This window comes from Protopterus annectens, chromosome 9.part0 (genome assembly GCF_019279795.1).
Source record: "Protopterus annectens isolate FY-2018-M chromosome 9.part0, PAN1.0, whole genome shotgun sequence".
Lineage (NCBI taxonomy): Eukaryota > Metazoa > Chordata > Ceratodontiformes > Protopteridae > Protopterus > Protopterus annectens.
The window spans coordinates 1,615,416,226-1,615,438,969 of record NC_056743.1 but is presented as its reverse complement, the minus strand read 5'-3'; positions in this window follow the sequence as shown (position 1 = coordinate 1,615,438,969).

Below are 22,744 nucleotides of genomic sequence, written 5' to 3'. Positions count from 1 at the left end.
CTGTTCTCATTGTTATCTATAAATTGTACTTACTGAATGCCAAAAATGTATCATTCTATGAAACAATGTTGCTGGCCAAATATGCAGAAGGAGCACAACTACCATCTAGAACCCTAGCCAGACTCATCTCTCTCCAAAAGTCTATCTCTGCTATATCTGAAATACACCACCTAGACAAAACATATTGCAATAATACTGAAAGTCTAAATCTATTTGAGAAACTATACACACATATCTATGGACAGCAAAACCTCCCTCCCTACCACTGAACAAGACAAAACAATATTTCTCCAAAAACTAACCTTTCCTAAATTAAACCCCAAACAACAGGATATACTGTCAGCTCTTATCTCTCATCAGGAAATTACTAATATAATAAAAAAGTTGAAAAATCATAAAGCACCAGGGCCAGATGGATTTACATCAGAATTTTACAAAACATTCACTCCACTAATAACCAGAATTCTACTATATCTATTTAACTATATCATAAATAACAACATCAGTGATATCCACTTCAATGCCTCAAAGACTATTTTCATACTAAAAGAGCAAACAAACCCTAGAGACCCAAAGAACTATAGGCCCATCACCTTAATAGACCTTGATGTAAAACTCTTTACATCCATCATTGCTAACAGACTCAAAAAAATAACAGCACAAGTCATCTCACCTGAACAATCAGGATTCATAACCTACAGGCAAACATGTGACAGCACTCTAACTCTTGAAACCCTAATAACACTTGTACAACATGAAAAAATTCCCATGTTCGCACTGACGATAGATGTGGACAAGGCATTTGATAGACTTAACTTAAGTTTCCTGATGTCGGTGTTAACCTACATTGACTTTCCAACTAAATTCATACAAATAATTAAAACACTATATGACAAACCATACACAACCTTACACATAAATAAAAATGTCTTAAACAGAATTATGATCAAAAACGGAGCGAGACAAGGCTGTCCTTGAACCCCACTTTCTACTTATCAAACAACACACATACCATAACCCTTCTATACTCTTTAATACTAAGACATTCCTAACAGTGTTTGCTGATGATCTAAACCTATACTTCACTTACCCTAGCTCAGATATCCCTAAGCTAATGAAAGCTATCGACACCTTCTCAATTCTATCAAACTATAAACTCAGTCTAGAGAAAACTACAATATTCATCCTAAATTACATAAGATGCTATCATTATACCATCAATCAAACATAATTAAGATAAAACATTCCATTAAATATCTAGGGATTACCTTCTGTCAAAATAAGAAAGAATTCTGTCAAAATAATACCATGTCTAAATGACTGGATATAACACGGAACTGTAACAGATGGACTAAATTAAAACTACCCTTCCTATCCAAAGTAGCCATAGTCAAGATGAATATTCTATCTAGATTGTTATATATATATATATATTCATGACCTCTCAAGTGATAGTGCACAAATTCTTTAAGAAACTATACACATTCTTAGCTAAATTTATATGGTCTCCCAAATCTGTAAGAATATCGTACTATAAACTAACACAACCGTAACTAAATGGGGGACTCACTCTCCCAAATTTTAGACTATATTATGATATCCTCACGAGAAGCAGAATAATAAAAATCACTGAACATGAACCAACAAACAACATATGGACACCTATATGGACAAAAATATACCACAACCAGGTTAAACCAATCAAATTTAACCCTAAAGCACTTCCATTTAAGAAAGAGCTAATAAGGCTTAAGATAATAAACCCAATAAAATATTTCATTACCAACCTACAAAAGTTGTTTAGGACATTAAATCTATACAATGATATGGAAACTTTACAACCCTTTCGCCTCAATCCAAACCTTAAACTCAATAACTCAATGATTAACCTCAATAAACTTCCATTACTAAAAGATAAGAGAATTTCTGACCTTATGCCATATCGTGATTGCACCATCACAGAAATAAGAGCCCACCTAAATATTCCCAAAAACTACACAAGTATTCTTAAACAGATTAAAAACCTATGTTGTAATTTCCTATCTAATATTAATAAAACAAATAAGAGCATTGATACTTGTAAATCCCTTTGGAAACTAATGTTATCAAGAGATAAAATTATATCAAATGCATACAAAATGTCTGCTATAAAATATCAGAACAACACAATGTTTTCCAATTACTGGCTCAAAATTATCCCCTCAATTTCGAACAGATAAAGCAATCAATAGAAATAATCTATAAAACTCTCCCTATGAAAAAAATGTTAATCACACAACTCGTGATTATGAGCAATGCCTATCTTATGCCCAAAACTTTACATAAATTTAACTCTTCCTACAACCCAATATGCCCTTACTGTGATTACGAAGATGCAGATCTACTCCATCTATTTTGGAAGTGTTGATGTGTTTACAAGCTATGGAATTCATTAATGTTACAACTACAAAAGATGGGATATGAAAAATCCACTCTGACATAGCAATTCACAATACTCCATATCCCTCCTCCAAATATTCCAATGCAACATAAACATATCCTAATTACCCTCTTTTTATTAATGAAACTTTACATTCCATCAAAATGGATGGACAAACTAGCAATTTCATGGAGGAGTTTTAAACACATGACTATCAAGCATCTTTTGGCTTACAAAATTGTGATACATAATAGTAATAAACAATCCTATTTACTAGAAATCTGGGCAAAACTATTTAACTTTATATCTTTCCAGTAACCACTAATGATCTTTTTTCCCTTCCCTAATTTGTTATACTTTAAAACAAATTCCAATATTCCATCTACCACTTACACTAAATCACATATATATTTGCTTTTCATAATGCAATAAATTGAATGACGTTGTAAATAAGTGTAATATAGTTTTTTTTATTCTGATTTTTGAGAGAAGTACAATATCTTTTGTATACTTTCATTATCATGATTTACTTGTATTTCTTGCCTTTGTTTTTGATATTGACTGTGAATTTTAAAATTAAATAAAGTTTTTGGAAAAAAAAAGAAACAGCCTCAGTGCATTTAAAAAAATTTTCAGGAGAGCAAGCCACACCCCTGTTAATTATATAGACTAACTTCAACCTTGAACACCTGTTAACCAGCTAGTGATCATAAACGGTGTGCTAAACAGCTGTTAACCAAACACAGACAATTCCCAAACCCAGGAATTGTGCAGTCTCAGACATCTATACATATATATCCCAAACCCAGGAATTGTGCAATCCCAGACACACACACACACACACATATATATATATATATATATATATATATATATATATATATATATATATATATGGGTCTATTTCAAAAGATCGAAGACCCATATAATCGACTTACAAGACATAGAGACTTCATCATCAAAACACTGGATAACAGAAAACTCACAATCACAAAACCCGGAATATCAAACTATACAAGGCAGCAGAAGTTCCATTTTTAACTTAAAGGAATATTTCTCCTATTAAAACACAGCCTATAGTAAATAACTATCAGCGGTTTGAAATGGAGATCACGGTACAGTGAGGATCGGGACATTTACCCTTTTCTCTCTGTAATGCGATCTCAGAATTGGTATATATAATTTAGGGGGTGTGGGGGTGCAGGGGGGGCTTGCCCCATAAAACACTACTGGTAGTTATTTACCATAGGGTGGCTTCCTGCACAAAGTGTATTATGTAATGATATTAATTCTGGAGGTAGATAACAGTACATGCTTCATGTTGGGCCCTTAGTACAATATACCACACAGAAGAAGAAACAGAATGTACACTTAACAAAATAAAATGACAGTTATGGTGACCACCAAGTAAAACAAAACTTTGCATTTCATTTTTACATGTGATAAAATATCATTAACCTATTTTATTTTTAATTTGTTAACCCAGGGACAGTAAAAAAAAAAAAAAAAAACAATAATTGCAGTTCTTAAATAATTACAGAGCAGTAAATATAACGGCACCTAGATTACAATCTGTGCATAACAAATACAGAGAGTAGTAAATGGAGGACACATAATACTATATGTGTGGTATTTAAGAGAAAAAGAACAGTCTGGCAGTTTATACTCAATACATATAATCACTGTATGAAGATGGTGGGATATGGAACAGTGAGAGTCATAAAATTAATAATAAGATCTATAAGATTCTGTAGTGGGATGGCTGTAAAGTTAAGTAAGAATCTAATGTTAAGAGTTCAGTAGTCTTTATTGAGTTCAATCTGTGGATTATGTACATAGCACAGCACAGCACAGTGTTGTCAGTGGAAGTTCTACCTTAAGACAAATCACTTTTCACTATACAGGCATATTCTAGACTGACATTCAACTTATAATAGTTTTATGATTCTTCTTAGTAAAGCCAAATGTTCCCAGTAAGGAGGTCCCACACTAATTTTCCAATCCCTGACTAGACAGATTTTGATATGTAAGCCAGCACCAAGCTTGGCCTTACCTCCTCCACCTACAAGCCAGCATTAGTTTCCTACAATCCCAGTCTGTATGCACTCCATGTTTTAGTAATGGATTTAGAGAAAATGGCTTCACAAAGTCTTGAACATTGGTTTCACTTATCTTGCATTCTGCTGCAGGACCAGAACAGTACCTACACCATTAACTCACATTTCAAGCAAGTCAAATGCTCTCTTCAATCTAAAAGAATACAGAGCATAAGTAACATGTCCTATGTAGCCACCTCGGGGCTCTATCTCTGTCTTGTGTCTCATACAGGCTGTCGAGGGGAGATCTATGCTTGACATATACTCTGATGAAACTCCTGCATATCCGCAAAACAAATAGCACCAGAATTACCAATTCTAAAGACTTAAATCTTGTCTGTGATATAAATAGGACCTGCTGAACAGACAATTATGTATCCCAAAGACTACTTCTCTGGAACAGGCTCCCCATGCATGTGAAGCAGAGTTCCTCCCTAACCCAGTTCAACTGTAACTTGAATAATTGGATGGGGAACAGGAAATTCATCCCTGGTTTGGCACCTATCTCTTTAATGGACGCAGGTAAATTGTTCGTCTCCCAGGAATCTGCTTCTAAATGATTCACCTTCCAAGCCCCTGCTTACACTTATCAAATGTACAAGAACTTGTCAGAGATTTGGGATGTGTGTCTAGGCTTAAAAAGGCCCTTGTGGTCATTAGCTGAACCTATTTTTGAGGTTAAACATTTGAGAGCTATATAACTTTCAGAATGTTTGCTGTTTTGCGATACAAAGATTATTGAAAAAGTACAGACTTGATTTTTTTATCATCAGAACAATCACACAAGTATATCTGTTAAGACTTGTCAGTGAACTATTTAACAGTCTTACTAAAAACAATTAAAAAAAAAAACTGTTACTATCTTTAAATATTTGCAGCTGTTGCTCTACCTTCACAGCAGTATGATGAAGATTGTCTCTATCAATTAGGTGTCATCCAAAGCAAGCTGAATTAAATTCAAAGATGTCTGTCATCAAACATCTTATAATTTTGTTGAAAATAATCAATATACATTGTTTAAAAATACACAGCATTCTGGAAACTATTTGTTGCTGCATGCATGTTAAAACATTGTTAATTTCCAGAGCAATTTGTGACCATAACATACTCTTTATAATGACTTAAAGTCTCACAACTAATTGGCAGTCTAGCATCACTACCAGATGTAGGAATCATCTTCTATCCAGCCTGTCACCAATCTTATTATATGATGTAGAATTGCTACCTGATCTAATAGGTAGTAAAATATGAAGAGAACTAGCTGAGAGAAATAGAAATGGTACAGCATGATAGCAGAGATGGTAAGCTACAAAACCAAATTTGGTAAAGTAAACCAACATTTGACACAAGCAAGAAAATAATTCAGAACAGAATTAGGGATATGGTTACCACACAATCAATGGTGTGCAGGTGGGCTTTATTTACCTTACTAATGTGCTAACTGTAACTGCAATCCTAACCCTTCCCTGACCCTAACCATACACATTAAATCACTAAAAAACATTTCCCCAACAGTATAACTACCAAAATGACACCTGATCTTGGTTTTGTATCTGCAGTTTAAGGATTTAGGGGTTTTTTTTAGGGAAAGATAAGTATCCAGTGTTGTTTGATTCACACTTATGAGTCATTCAGTATGTTATGATTCTCTCTTTTTTGGCTCTATCATTTGTGATTCTTTCTTTTGAGCTTTATTTTATCATTTAATTTTATATATATATATATATATATATATATATATATATATATATATATATATATATATGAGAGAGAGAGGGAGAAAGTGTGTGTGTGTGTGTGTGTGTGTGTGTGTGTGTGTGTGTGTGCGTTGTCAGCCAGAAAACCATGGACAGCAGCAGACATGTAAACCTGTTTATGTATGGGGAAACTAGGTCTGCAGGATTGTGTGGAAAACCACAATGACTACCAGGTTTATTAATAAAGCAATGTATATAGTTCGAATACATTACATGAATGTGTATACAGTGCAAAGTACTGTGGAAACCTGTTTCCAGCATACTGAATACAAGTTATGTATGATTAGTAAGGGTACATAGGACTGCATTATAAATAGTCAGGGGAAGTGTGTGTATTGAAAAGGGACACACAGATGAATTGTAGGAATGAATACAGGAAGAGGACAGGTAAAACATGGCAATGTATAGCAGATGACGGCATGTGAATTAAGACAGTGGTAGCGTGAACACTAATCACATATCAACATGACACAGTACATACTGCACAGTCACTGTATATTATGTGACTGTCACACAAGTTGACATATCAGTGGAGAAAATTCCTTGTGATATAAGCATCTTGACATGAACAATGGAGAGAACATACATCATGGATGGTATATACAATACGGATTAGGTGCATATTGTGAAACTGCAAAATTAGTTGCCTGAATATGAATGTAATGTCAGCACAGGTCTCAACCAAGCAGGACACAAAGTACCAAGCTAATGGACAACAGTACACAGAAGCATATAAAATCATGGACAATATCAGAATATACTACCAGTAATCCCATGTCTTTGACATAACATATGTGACTGTGAGTGATCAAAGATGTTTCTGCAAGTACACACTTGTACACAGTCTGGAATGTAACTCATGCCATCAGTGTTATCAATCAGCTGTGTATTTACTTTGTGCATCACAGGAACATGTATCACACATGCATCTTGTATAATACTCTGATGGGGGTTCTGCATCATCAACCAGTAATGTGTATGCAACAAAAAGAATACTTTGGTATGGCCAATAAGATGTGTGGAAGATCACTGTGGCAAATGTGGTACACTTAAGTAACTCATTCCTGGAACATATGTTATTAGGTACATGAAAAAGTACGGTGTACTCAGTTACTGGTGTGATGAGGGCTGAAAAGTATGGAAGTATAATTCTGTTTGATGTGGATGTCCTGCATATACTCCAGAGTTGTGTTAAATACAAGGCAGTAGTCAAATGTGGGCACATACTGGTGGACATTCCACATAACAACAGTACACAGGTCACATACCAATTGGACTACTCATGGGGTCTGCTGTCTACATTTTAATTGGTTATGTATTTGTTTTATAATGTAAGAAAAATCTACCCATGATTTTTGCTCATCTCCTGTGTCTCCATGACTGTGGCAGCAATCCTTTGTGTGTGTTGATATCACACTTGGATTCAGTGATTGTCCACAATCTGCAGTCCTCCACAAAACTGTTTGGATAAAGGTTGTGTAAGTCATTCTTGACATCTAAGACATAAATTATGAACAGTAAATCACCTAGCACAGAGCCCTGAGGTACGGACTTGATCACTGGGCTTTAGATATAGGTCACGCATACTTCAACATATTTATCTGTCTCATATGTTATCCAGTGGCATACCCATTTGGTGATATAGGTGTGTATAGCCACTTGTGACAGTGTTGTCATCATGCATGCTCTTGTTGAGGACATTGAAGAGATTTAACAGATATGATCTAGCCTGAACAAATCACAGGTGTTTGGTACACAGTCAGGATACTACCTGTGTACTTTTACAGAAGGTCCATGATTACTTGTTAGTCTACCTTACAGATGAGAAGTCAAGATTGGTTTATAAATACATGCATCAGGTGATGTTCTCATCAGAGTCAGAAGGATGCATGTTGATGTACACCCTTCTCGTGGTCTGGTAGTTCCATGTTTTGAGTCAAACTATAGACAACTTGTGATGGTATCACAGCCCATTGATTCTTTGTTATTAGCAGTTGAGAGCACATAGATGTGCTGCCCTCCATATAATAGTAACTAAGTAATATTTGCATGTATACTGTGGCTGATGGCCAGTGGTGACAGGATAGTGATGTGTGAGACAAACTGTTAGCTAATAGATTGTCTGTTTCCTTCAGTTGGGAATGTCTGGTGGCATCTACATACAGATCTGTGCTTAGTTATGTATTCCACTTATTTCAAATTTATTGGAATAAATGATTTATGAGAAGACCTACAAATAGAACCTTGGTCATTCATCACAGTCCACCACACTGGTACTATGCACACAATAATACAATTGTACCAATGTCATGTACTTACATCAATTGCACAACGTATACCTATATGTGTTTCATGGGCAAGCTGTGTCTGAGCAGTCTGATGCCATATCAAGACACAGTACAGATAATTTGTTTATGGCTCATGCTTAACATTTCTTGACACAAATACTAATAGCCACACAACAGTGCTGCTGAACAACTCAATAATCATTGGGTATAGCAACACAACTACACATACAATAAATCTCCACTGTTTCAATTGTATGAAAACATGTGATACATGGGTTGTGTATATTACAGCATAACAACATGTGTATTAGACAAGACTTATATGACCATGTAATCAATATGAATTTATAGTGATGTGTTTTACAGAGCATGTAATAATGCTATGTAGACATATGCACACCTTTGCCATACTGAAAGCATCATTGTGATGTTGGAATGTGAACAGTGTAGACAGTTGATCTGGTCCACTACAACAAATGTCCGAATACACCTGCAATATACATGCAAGTGTATCATACCATGTCAGCAGTTCTCAGGGGGCATATTACTACAGCTATTATAGAAGCAGTATGTAATGCAATGGTATCAATGGCCATCAAGACATTAGCTCACATCACAGATTGTAATACCCTCTTGTAACCATATTGTACATCCATATCTCAATATTGCACATCAATAAAAGCAACACTGACATGTCAACTGTTCATAGGACATTACATCACATGAAATCCTAACCATTATTATACCATGTAAATAAAAATCCCTATATCTATATTATGGAAGATAGTAAGACTATTGTGCATATATGTACATTTGTTGGATTGCATTACATTCTGCCACTGTCTGTATGGGACATGTGCACCACAGCATGACAGAATTAACAATCACATATATAGTGGTCTGAAGATGGCTTGCAGAGGCTCAGGGAAGGGTTCTGCTTCATGATTTGTGTATGCATATATGACACGAGGACGTCCTCCACTCCTCTGTAGGAAGGATGCCATATGGCCAGAGGAAATAGCAGGATACATGCAGCTACATGTAAGGTATCCCAAGTGGCAGTGAAATGAAGAGCTATTCCAAAGATCATACAAGGACCATGCAGTGAAATGAAGAGCTATTCCAAAGATCATACAAGGACCATAATGTACCACCAACCACACATACAGCAGTGGACTGGGCCTGATTGGAACATTATACCTGTGTAGGCATAGAATATGAATGCCATGCAATGTCACAGTAGCAAAGCCATTTATGTCTGATTGTAACATTGTCATGTTGTGCTTATAGAGTATGATAGCATCATCATATGCTGAGGAGAACATGTTGACAGGAGGGTGGGGCATGGATGTGGAGTTACATCCCCATGTAAAATTGTCTCAAAGTGATATTTGTATGTATAGACACGCAAGTTACTTGCTGTCAGATTACAACACCTATATGTGTAGTTAAAGTAGTGTGCAAGCACAGTAGATAATGTTACTACCACAGTGTAGGTTTGCCTTGAATACTGTCAGAGAGTATGTTACACAGGATGACATAATCATTGTATGCTACAATAGGATGTTCATTGGAGAGCTGGGTATAACTGTGGACTTGCATATTGTTCTAAAATTGTCACCTTAGTGATTTTTGAATGCACATATAGTTGACAGCAGTGAGAACAGAACCTCTATTTCACTATTTACTGAGCACAGTAAGTAACAGAAGGACCACAGCACAATTTTTTCTTTTATAGTGTTGGAGAATACTTTATAGCTTATGACATCAGCAGAGTCTGGTGAGAAGAGGATGGTAATAGCAATGTCGCACATGCAGATATAAAATGGTCTTGAGTGTCAAAGAACTGAACAAACTCACACACAAACACACACCCACACACCAGTTGACTGCAGTGAAAACAGAACCCCCACCTAAGTACATTGACTAAAGAACTCAGTATTTAACGCAAGCACAGCTGCACAAGTATGACTTGCACAGTGTCAGAGGGCACTTTACAAGTGATGATATCAGCAGTGTCTCATGAGAAGAGGATGGTAATAGCATTGTCCTAAATGCAGGTGTAAAATGGTTTCTTGAATGTCAAAAAACTGAACAAACACACACACCATCTGACTGCAGTGAGAACAGAACTCCTGCCGAAGTACAGTGACTAGAGAATTCATCATTTAATTCAAGTGCTACAGTACAAGTCTGACATGGAGAGTGTCAGACAACACTTAGCAAGTGATGGCATCAGGAGTGTCTGACAAGAAGAGGATGGTAATAGCATTGCCCCACATGCAGGTGGAAAATGGTCTCTTGAATGTCAGCCAACTGAACACACACACACACACACACACACACACACACACACACACACACACACACATACACACACACACACACACACACACACACACACGCATTGACTGCAGTGAGAACAGAACCCCAAACTAAGTACACAGACTAGAGAAATCAGTACTTGATGCAAGCTCCACAGCACAATTCAGACTTTTACAATGCTGCTGGACAATTTATAGTGGATGACATCATCACTGGTTGTTTGAGAGAAGATGGGATGTGAGATCTGAATGAAATGGATGTGTAGGCATGTACAACTGTCAAAATATTGGTACTCCATGGAATTTCTGATGACTGCAGGATATACAGTTATGCTCTTCTGGCTAGACACACACTAACACACACACACACACACACACACACACACACACACACACGCACAGAGACTGCAGTGAGATTAGTACCTCTACCTAAGTACACTGACTAGACAACTCAAAAGTGAACTCAAGTGCCACAGCACAAAGTTTACGTTTACAATGCTGCAGGGCAATTTATAGTGGAAGACATCAGTAATGGATATTTGAGAGCTGTTGGTAGGCCTGAATGAAATGAATGTGTAGACATATGCAACTGACAAAATACTGGTACTGTGTGGGATTGTACTGATGACTGCGGGATACCCAGTTATGCTCTTCTGACTAGACAGACACACACACACACACACACACACAGACACACCAGTTGACCACAATGAGATTAGAACCCTTACCTAAGTACACTGACTAGAGAACTCAGTATTTAATGTAAGCGCCATGGCACAAGTCTGACTTGTACACTGCTAGAGGACAATTTATTGTGGATGGCATCATCACTGGATACTTGAGAGAAGATGTTGGGAGGCCTGTCTCAAATGGATGGGTAGCCATGTACGACTGTCAAGATATTAAAGATATGCATGTTACCTGAATGATGACTGTGTGAAGTGCAGCATATGCTGTTGTGTTTCCAATGTGCAGGCATACTTTAATAAAACAGCTTTGCAAACTATATGCAAGCAGCTGTCCACATTACAAGTTTTGGAAAATTTGAATGTGTACTGTCAGTATAAAAAAGTACATGGTATATAAGAAAACATTTTTTTTATTTCTGTAGTATAGTTTATATAATTGGTCACAAGAACTAAGAGACCAACTTTGAAGTGCATGGGTGCAGGTAACACATAGCTACAGTGTAAATATGTGTTCTTTCCTTAAAAAGTGCCTTCCCTTTGCTCGTGTTTTTACATGCACTTTCATGGTTTGTAGACTAAATGGGCAGTAAACATCAGTTATTCATGATATTGTGCAATTTCTGTAGCACACTGCTGAGCAGCTGGTTTGCACAATAGATGGTAAAGTGTTTGCACATGCAAGATACACATTAATACTGCTTTCCCCACTTGCGAGTAGTTAAGTGGTGAGCAAACACGAGCCTCTGCTTCGCTGATAAAATTATGAGAGTTATATTGGTTTGCTCAACTGCATGCAAGCACGTTAAGTAGAGAAGCATGGCAGCCAGCACTGTGGTTAGTACTGAGTGTAAAAACACAGCTGCTGCTTAGCTGACTCTGGAGTAGAAGGTGTAAATGCATTGAGAGATTTATTTTTAAGCCGAGATGATACAGGGTTCAAATCTAGGTGTATCTAATAGTTTTAAATATGTATTTATAATGCAAGGAAATAATTCTTTATTTTACTTTCACCTGTATTATTTTATAAGTAGCATGTTATAGCAGTACTGCATGGGGTAACCGCACCACTGAAGAGTCATTCACTTGACTTTGACTTCACTTGACATTCAAGACATCACTTGACATTGGTGTGTGTGGTGCCAAATTCTGTGCAGATACAGATGACAAAAAATTGAAGGGCTTCACTAGGTTGTTTTCACTTATGTGTGTTGTGTGTGATTTGATTTTTTTGATCAGATTACAGGTGTTAAATAAGGTAGAAAGGAAAGTATTGAAATGGGGGCAAGCAGGGTAATAACAAAGGGAAAGCAATATAGGAATGTGCAGGAGGGAGGTAGGAAAGAATCATAGCTATCAACTTATGTTGTACAGCCAACTGGACTGAATCAAGTGTGTTGAGAAGACATGTATGAAGTGGAGAGATATGTATGGGATGATTACTTTTGTGGGAGAGGTGCCCATTTTTTTTTACTTCAGTAAGAGAGGAATGTTGGATGAGAGAAGCAGGTATTTCTGGGTCAGGTAAGTAGGGCAGGTGAGGATTCAGATGCAAATAAACAAGACACAGGGACAGTGAGTGACATGACAGCATGGAGGACACCATGATTGTTGTTAGGGAGGGGACAACAGATGTCCATGCCCATCAAACATGGAGACAGTAAGATTCTAGCCCTCACCAGCAGGACTATCACCACTATCCACTTACTACACTGGCTGTTGGAGAAGAGATAAGGGTTGGGGTAAGAGAAAAAGAGACAGTACCAGCATATGTGACATACAATATATTATCACAATAATAAAGTATCTATCTCTACTTTTACATTTAAGTATACTTCTTAACAGCTAAAAACTATAACATGGACAGCGCGGTGGTGCAGCGGTAGCATTATCACCTCACAAAAAGAGGTTCTTTGGTTCGATTCCTAGCTGGGGTGCCTTCAGTGTGGAGTCTGCATGTCCTCCCTGCATTCATGTGGGTTTTCTCTGGGTGCTCCTGATTCCTTTCAAGTTACAAAGATGCATCTGGAGCATTTCTCTCCAAGCGTTCACTGAAAATTGGCTTTTTTACAAGTCAGTCTTTCCCTGTAAACAATTTATTTATTTTATTTATTTAAACAAATGTTAAGTAAATAAATAAATAAATAAATAAATAATAATGATTGCTTAAAGTAATCCTTGCAATGTGCATACATGCACATATGCTTGGTCAAATCATATGGATTAAATTAACAGTAGGACTGTTAACTGTAACAGATGGACTAAATTAAAACTACCCTTCCTATCCAAAGTAGCCATAGTCAAGATGAATATTCTATCTAGATTGTTATATATATATATATATATTCATGACCTCTCAAGTGATAGTGCACAAATTCTTTAAGAAACTATACACATTCTTAGCTAAATTTATATGGTCTCCCAAATCTGTAAGAATATCGTACTATAAACTAACACAACCGTAACTAAATGGGGGACTCACTCTCCCAAATTTTAGACTATATTATGATATCCTCACGAGAAGCAGAATAATAAAAATCACTGAACATGAACCAACAAACAACATATGGACACCTATATGGACAAAAATATACCACAACCAGGTTAAACCAATCAAATTTAACCCTAAAGCACTTCCATTTAAGAAAGAGCTAATAAGGCTTAAGATAATAAACCCAATAAAATATTTCATTACCAACCTACAAAAGTTGTTTAGGACATTAAATCTATACAATGATATGGAAACTTTACAACCCTTTCGCCTCAATCCAAACCTTAAACTCAATAACTCAATGATTAACCTCAATAAACTTCCATTACTAAAAGATAAGAGAATTTCTGACCTTATGCCATATCGTGATTGCACCATCACAGAAATAAGAGCCCACCTAAATATTCCCAAAAACTACACAAGTATTCTTAAACAGATTAAAAACCTATGTTGTAATTTCCTATCTAATATTAATAAAACAAATAAGAGCATTGATACTTGTAAATCCCTTTGGAAACTAATGTTATCAAGAGATAAAATTATATCAAATGCATACAAAATGTCTGCTATAAAATATCAGAACAACACAATGTTTTCCAATTACTGGCTCAAAATTATCCCCTCAATTTCCGAACAGATAAAGCAATCAATAGAAATAATCTATAAAACTCTCCCTATGAAAAAAATGTTAATCACACAACTCGTGATTATGAGCAATGCCTATCTTATGCCCAAAACTTTACATAAATTTAACTCTTCCTACAACCCAATATGCCCTTACTGTGATTACGAAGATGCAGATCTACTCCATCTATTTTGGAAGTGTTGATGTGTTTACAAGCTATGGAATTCATTAATGTTACAACTACAAAAGATGGGATATGAAAAATCCACTCTGACATAGCAATTCACAATACTCCATATCCCTCCTCCAAATATTCCAATGCAACATAAACATATCCTAATTACCCTCTTTTATTAATGAAACTTTACATTCCATCAAAATGGATGGACAAACTAGCAATTTCATGGAGGAGTTTTAAACACATGACTATCAAGCATCTTTTGGCTTACAAAATTGTGATACATAATAGTAATAAACAATCCTATTTACTAGAAATCTGGGCAAAACTATTTAACTTTATATCTTTCCAGTAACCACTAATGATCTTTTTTCCCTTCCCTAATTTGTTATACTTTAAAACAAATTCCAATATTCCATCTACCACTTACACTAAATCACATATATATTTGCTTTTCATAATGCAATAAATTGAATGACGTTGTAAATAAGTGTAATATAGTTTTTTTTATTCTGATTTTTGAGAGAAGTACAATATCTTTTGTATACTTTCATTATCATGATTTACTTGTATTTCTTGCCTTTGTTTTTGATATTGACTGTGAATTTTAAAATTAAATAAAGTTTTTGGAAAAAAAAAAGAAACAGCCTCAGTGCATTTAAAAAAATTTTCAGGAGAGCAAGCCACACCCCTGTTAATTATATAGACTAACTTCAACCTTGAACACCTGTTAACCAGCTAGTGATCATAAACGGTGTGCTAAACAGCTGTTAACCAAACACAGACAATTCCCAAACCCAGGAATTGTGCAGTCTCAGACATCTATACATATATATCCCAAACCCAGGAATTGTGCAATCCCAGACACACACACACACACACATATATATACATATATATATATATATATATATATATATATATATGGGTCTATTTCAAAAGATCGAAGACCCATATAATCGACTTACAAGACATAGAGACTTCATCATCAAAACACTGGATAACAGAAAACTCACAATCACAAAACCCGGAATATCAAACTATACAAGGCAGCAGAAGTTCCATTTTTAACTTAAAGGAATATTTCTCCTATTAAAACACAGCCTATAGTAAATAACTATCAGCGGTTTGAAATGGAGATCACGGTACAGTGAGGATCGGGACATTTACCCTTTTCTCTCTGTAATGCGATCTCAGAATTGGTATATATAATTTAGGGGGTGTGGGGGTGCAGGGGGGGCTTGCCCCCCGCAAAACACTACTGGTAGTTATTTACCATAGGGTGGCTTCCTGCACAAAGTGTATTATGTAATGATATTAATTCTGGAGGCAGATAACAGTACATGCTTCATGTTGGGCCCTTAGTACAATATACCACACAGAAGAAGAAACAGAATGTACACTTAACAAAATAAAATGACAGTTATGGTGACCACCAAGTAAAACAAAACTTTGCATTTCATTTTTACATGTGATAAAATATCATTAACCTATTTTATTTTTAATTTGTTAACCCAGGGACAGTCAAAAAAAAAAAAAAAAACAATAATTGCAGTTCTTAAATAATTACAGAGCAGTAAATATAACGGCACCTAGATTACAATCTGTGCATAACAAATACAGAGAGTAGTAAATGGAGGACACATAATACTATATGTGTGGTATTTAAGAGAAAAAGAACAGTCTGGCAGTTTATACTCAATACATATAATCACTGTATGAAGATGGTGGGATATGGAACAGTGAGAGTCATAAAATTAATAATAAGATCTATAAGATTCTGTAGTGGGATGGCTGTAAAGTTAAGTAAGAATCTAATGTTAAGAGTTCAGTAGTCTTTATTGAGTTCAATCTGTGGATTATGTACATAGCACAGCACAGCACAGTGTTGTCAGTGGAAGTTCTACCTTAAGACAAATCACTTTTCACTATACAGGCATATTCTAGACTGACATTCAACTTATAATAGTTTTATGATTCTTCTTAGTAAAGCCAAATGTTCCCAGTAAGGAGGTCCCACACTAATTTTCCAATCCCTGACTAGACAGATTTTGATATGTAAGCCAGCACCAAGCTTGGCCTTACCTCCTCCACCTACAAGCCAGCATTAGTTTCCTACAATCCCAGTCTGTATGCACTCCATGTTTTAGTAATGGATTTAGAGAAAATGGCTTCACAAAGTCTTGAACATTGGTTTCACTTATCTTGCATTCTGCTGCAGGACCAGAACAGTACCTACACCATTAACTCACATTTCAAGCAAGTCAAATGCTCTCTTCAATCTAAAAGAATACAGAGCATAAGTAACATGTCCTATGTAGCCACCTCGGGCTCTATCTCTGTCTTGTGTCTCATACAGGCTGTCGAGGGGAGATCTATGCTTGACATATACTCTGATGAAACTCCTGCATATCCGCAAAACAAATAGCACCAGAATTACCAATTCTAAAGACTTAAATCTTGTCTGTGATATAAATAGGACCTGCTGAACAGACAATTATGTATCCCAAAGACTACTTCTCTGGAACAGGCTCCCCATGCATGTGAAGCAGAGTTCCTCCCTAACCCAGTTCAACTGTAACTTGAATAATTGGATGGGGAACAGGAAATTCATCCCTGGTTTGGCACCTATCTCTTTAATGGACCTTGAGGTAAATTGTTCGTCTCCCAGGAATCTGCTTCTAAATGATTCACCTTCCAAGCCCCTGCTTACACTTATCAAATGTACAAGAACTTGTCAGAGATTTGGGATGTGTGTCTAGGCTTAAAAAGGCCCTTGTGGTCATTAGCTGAACCTATTTTTGAGGTTAAACATTTGAGAGCTATATAACTTTCAGAATGTTTGCTGTTTTGCGATACAAAGATTATTGAAAAAGTACAGACTTGATTTTTTTATCATCAGAACAATCACACAAGTATATCTGTTAAGACTTGTCAGTGAACTATTTAACAGTCTTACTAAAAACAATTAAAAAAAAAAACTGTTACTATCTTTAAATATTTGCAGCTGTTGCTCTACCTTCACAGCAGTATGATGAAGATTGTCTCTATCAATTAGGTGTCATCCAAAGCAAGCTGAATTAAATTCAAAGATGTCTGTCATCAAACATCTTATAATTTTGTTGAAAATAATCAATATACATTGTTTAAAAATACACAGCATTCTGGAAACTATTTGTTGCTGCATGCATGTTAAAAACATTGTTAATTTCCAGAGCAATTTGTGACCATAACATACTCTTTATAATGACTTAAAGTCTCACAACTAATTGGCAGTCTAGCATCACTACCAGATGTAGGAATCATCTTCTATCCAGCCTGTCACCAATCTTATTATATGATGTAGAATTGCTACCTGATCTAATAGGTAGTAAAATATGAAGAGAACTAGCTGAGAGAAATAGAAATGGTACAGCATGATAGCAGAGATGGTAAGCTACAAAACCAAATTTGGTAAAGTAAACCAACATTTGACACAAGCAAGAAAATAATTCAGAACAGAATTAGGGATATGGTTACCACACAATCAATGGTGTGCAGGTGGGCTTTATTTACCTTACTAATGTGCTAACTGTAACTGCAATCCTAACCCTTCCCTGACCCTAACCATACACATTAAATCACTAAAAAACATTTCCCCAACAGTATAACTACCAAAATGACACCTGATCTTGGTTTTGTATCTGCAGTTTAAGGATTTAGGGGTTTTTTTTAGGGAAAGATAAGTATCCAGTGTTGTTTGATTCACACTTATGAGTCATTCAGTATGTTATGATTCTCTCTTTTTTGGCTCTATCATTTGTGATTCTTTCTTTTGAGCTTTATTTTATCATTTAATTTTATATATATATATATATATATATATATATATATATATATATATATATATATATGAGAGAGAGAGGGAGAAAGTGTGTGTGTGTGTGTGTGTGTGTGTGTGTGTGTGTGTGTGTGTGTGTGTGCGTTGTCAGCCAGAAAACCATGGACAGCAGCAGACATGTAAACCTGTTTATGTATGGGGAAACTAGGTCTGCAGGATTGTGTGGAAAACCACAATGACTACCAGGTTTATTAATAAAGCAATGTATATAGTTCAATACATTACATGAATGTGTATACAGTGCAAAGTACTGTGGAAACCTGTTTCCAGCATACTGAATACAAGTTATGTATGATTAGTAAGGGTACATAGGACTGCATTATAAATAGTCAGGGGAAGTGTGTGTATTGAAAAGGGACACACAGATGAATTGTAGGAATGAATACAGGAAGAGGACAGGTAAAACATGGCAATGTATAGCAGATGACGGCATGTGAATTAAGACAGTGGTAGCGTGAACACTAATCACATATCAACATGACACAGTACATACTGCACAGTCACTGTATATTATGTGACTGTCACACAAGTTGACATATCAGTGGAGAAAATTCCTTGTGATATAAGCATCTTGACATGAACAATGGAGAGAACATACATCATGGATGGTATATACAATACGGATTAGGTGCATATTGTGAAACTGCAAAATTAGTTGCCTGAATATGAATGTAATGTCAGCACAGGTCTCAACCAAGCAGGACACAAAGTACCAAGCTAATGGACAACAGTACACAGAAGCATATAAAATCATGGACAATATCAGAATATACTACCAGTAATCCCATGTCTTTGACATAACATATGTGACTGTGAGTGATCAAAGATGTTTCTGCAAGTACACACTTGTACACAGTCTGGAATGTAACTCATGCCATCAGTGTTATCAATCAGCTGTGTATTTACTTTGTGCATCACAGGAACATGTATCACACATGCATCTTGTATAATACTCTGATGGGGGTTCTGCATCATCAACCAGTAATGTGTATGCAACAAAAAGAATACTTTGGTATGGCCAATAAGATGTGTGGAAGATCACTGTGGCAAATGTGGTACACTTAAGTAACTCATTCCTGGAACATATGTTATTAGGTACATGAAAAAGGGTACGGTGTACTCAGTTACTGGTGTGATGAGGGCTGAAAAGTATGGAAGTATAATTCTGTTTGATGTGGATGTCCTGCATATACTCCAGAGTTGTGTTAAATACAAGGCAGTAGTCAAATGTGGGCACATACTGGTGGACATTCCACATAACAACAGTACACAGGTCACATACCAATTGGACTACTCATGGGGTCTGCTGTCTACATTTTAATTGGTTATGTATTTGTTTTATAATGTAAGAAAAATCTACCCATGATTTTTGCTCATCTCCTGTGTCTCCATGACTGTGGCAGCAATCCTTTGTGTGTGTTGATATCACACTTGGATTCAGTGATTGTCCACAATCTGCAGTCCTCCACAAAACTGTTTGGATAAAGGTTGTGTAAGTCATTCTTGACATCTAAGACATAAATTATGAACAGTAAATCACCTAGCACAGAGCCCTGAGGTAATGGACTTGATCACTGGGCTTTAGATATAGGTCACGCATACTTCAACATATTTATCTGTCTCATATGTTATCCAGTGGCATACCCATTTGGTGATATAGGTGTGTATAGCCACTTGTGACAGTGTTGTCATCATGCATGCTCTTGTTGAGGACATTGAAGAGATTTAACAGATATGATCTAGCCTGAACAAATCACAGGTGTTTGGTACACAGTCAGGATACTACCTGTGTACTTTTACAGAAGGTCCATGATTACTTGTTAGTCTACCTTACAGATGAGAAGTCAAGATTGGTTTATAAATACATGCATCAGGTGATGTTCTCATCAGAGTCAGAAGGATGCATGTTGATGTACACCCTTCTCGTGGTCTGGTAGTTCCATGTTTTGAGTCAAACTATAGACAACTTGTGATGGTATCACAGCCCATTGATTCTTTGTTATTAGCAGTTGAGAGCACATAGATGTGCTGCCCTCCATATAATAGTAACTAAGTAATATTTGCATGTATACTGTGGCTGATGGCCAGTGGTGACAGGATAGTGATGTGTGAGACAAACTGTTAGCTAATAGATTGTCTGTTTCCTTCAGTTGGGAATGTCTGGTGGCATCTACATACAGATCTGTGCTTAGTTATGTATTCCACTTATTTCAAATTTATTGGAATAAATGATTTATGAGAAGACCTACAAATAGAACCTTGGTCATTCATCACAGTCCACCACACTGGTACTATGCACACAATAATACAATTGTACCAATGTCATGTACTTACATCAATTGCACAACGTATACCTATATGTGTTTCATGGGCAAGCTGTGTCTGAGCAGTCTGATGCCATATCAAGACACAGTACAGATAATTTGTTTATGGCTCATGCTTAACATTTCTTGACACAAATACTAATAGCCACACAACAGTGCTGCTGAACAACTCAATAATCATTGGGTATAGCAACACAACTACACATACAATAAATCTCCACTGTTTCAATTGTATGAAAACATGTGATACATGGGTTGTGTATATTACAGCATAACAACATGTGTATTAGACAAGACTTATATGACCATGTAATCAATATGAATTTATAGTGATGTGTTTTACAGAGCATGTAATAATGCTATGTAGACATATGCACACCTTTGCCATACTGAAAGCATCATTGTGATGTTGGAATGTGAACAGTGTAGACAGTTGATCTGGTCCACTACAACAAATGTCCGAATACACCTGCAATATACATGCAAGTGTATCATACCATGTCAGCAGTTCTCAGGGGGCATATTACTACAGCTATTATAGAAGCAGTATGTAATGCAATGGTATCAATGGCCATCAAGACATTAGCTCACATCACAGATTGTAATACCCTCTTGTAACCATATTGTACATCCATATCTCAATATTGCACATCAATAAAAGCAACACTGACATGTCAACTGTTCATAGGACATTACATCACATGAAATCCTAACCATTATTATACCATGTAAATAAAAATCCCTATATCTATATTATGGAAGATAGTAAGACTATTGTGCATATATGTACATTTGTTGGATTGCATTACATTCTGCCACTGTCTGTATGGGACATGTGCACCACAGCATGACAGAATTAACAATCACATATATAGTGGTCTGAAGATGGCTTGCAGAGGCTCAGGGAAGGGTTCTGCTTCATGATTTGTGTATGCATATATGACACGAGGACGTCCTCCACTCCTCTGTAGGAAGGATGCCATATGGCCAGAGGAAATAGCAGGATACATGCAGCTACATGTAAGGTATCCCAAGTGGCAGTGAAATGAAGAGCTATTCCAAAGATCATACAAGGACCATGCAGTGAAATGAAGAGCTATTCCAAAGATCATACAAGGACCATAATGTACCACCAACCACACATACAGCAGTGGACTGGGCCTGATTGGAACATTATACCTGTGTAGGCATAGAATATGAATGCCATGCAATGTCACAGTAGCAAAGCCATTTATGTCTGATTGTAACATTGTCATGTTGTGCTTATAGAGTATGATAGCATCATCATATGCTGAGGAGAACATGTTGACAGGAGGGTGGGGCATGGATGTGGAGTTACATCCCCATGTAAAATTGTCTCAAAGTGATATTTGTATGTATAGACACGCAAGTTACTTGCTGTCAGATTACAACACCTATATGTGTAGTTAAAGTAGTGTGCAAGCACAGTAGATAATGTTACTACCACAGTGTAGGTTTGCCTTGAATACTGTCAGAGAGTATGTTACACAGGATGACATAATCATTGTATGCTACAATAGGATGTTCATTGGAGAGCTGGGTATAACTGTGGACTTGCATATTGTTCTAAAATTGTCACCTTAGTGATTTTTGAATGCACATATAGTTGACAGCAGTGAGAACAGAACCTCTATTTCACTATTTACTGAGCACAG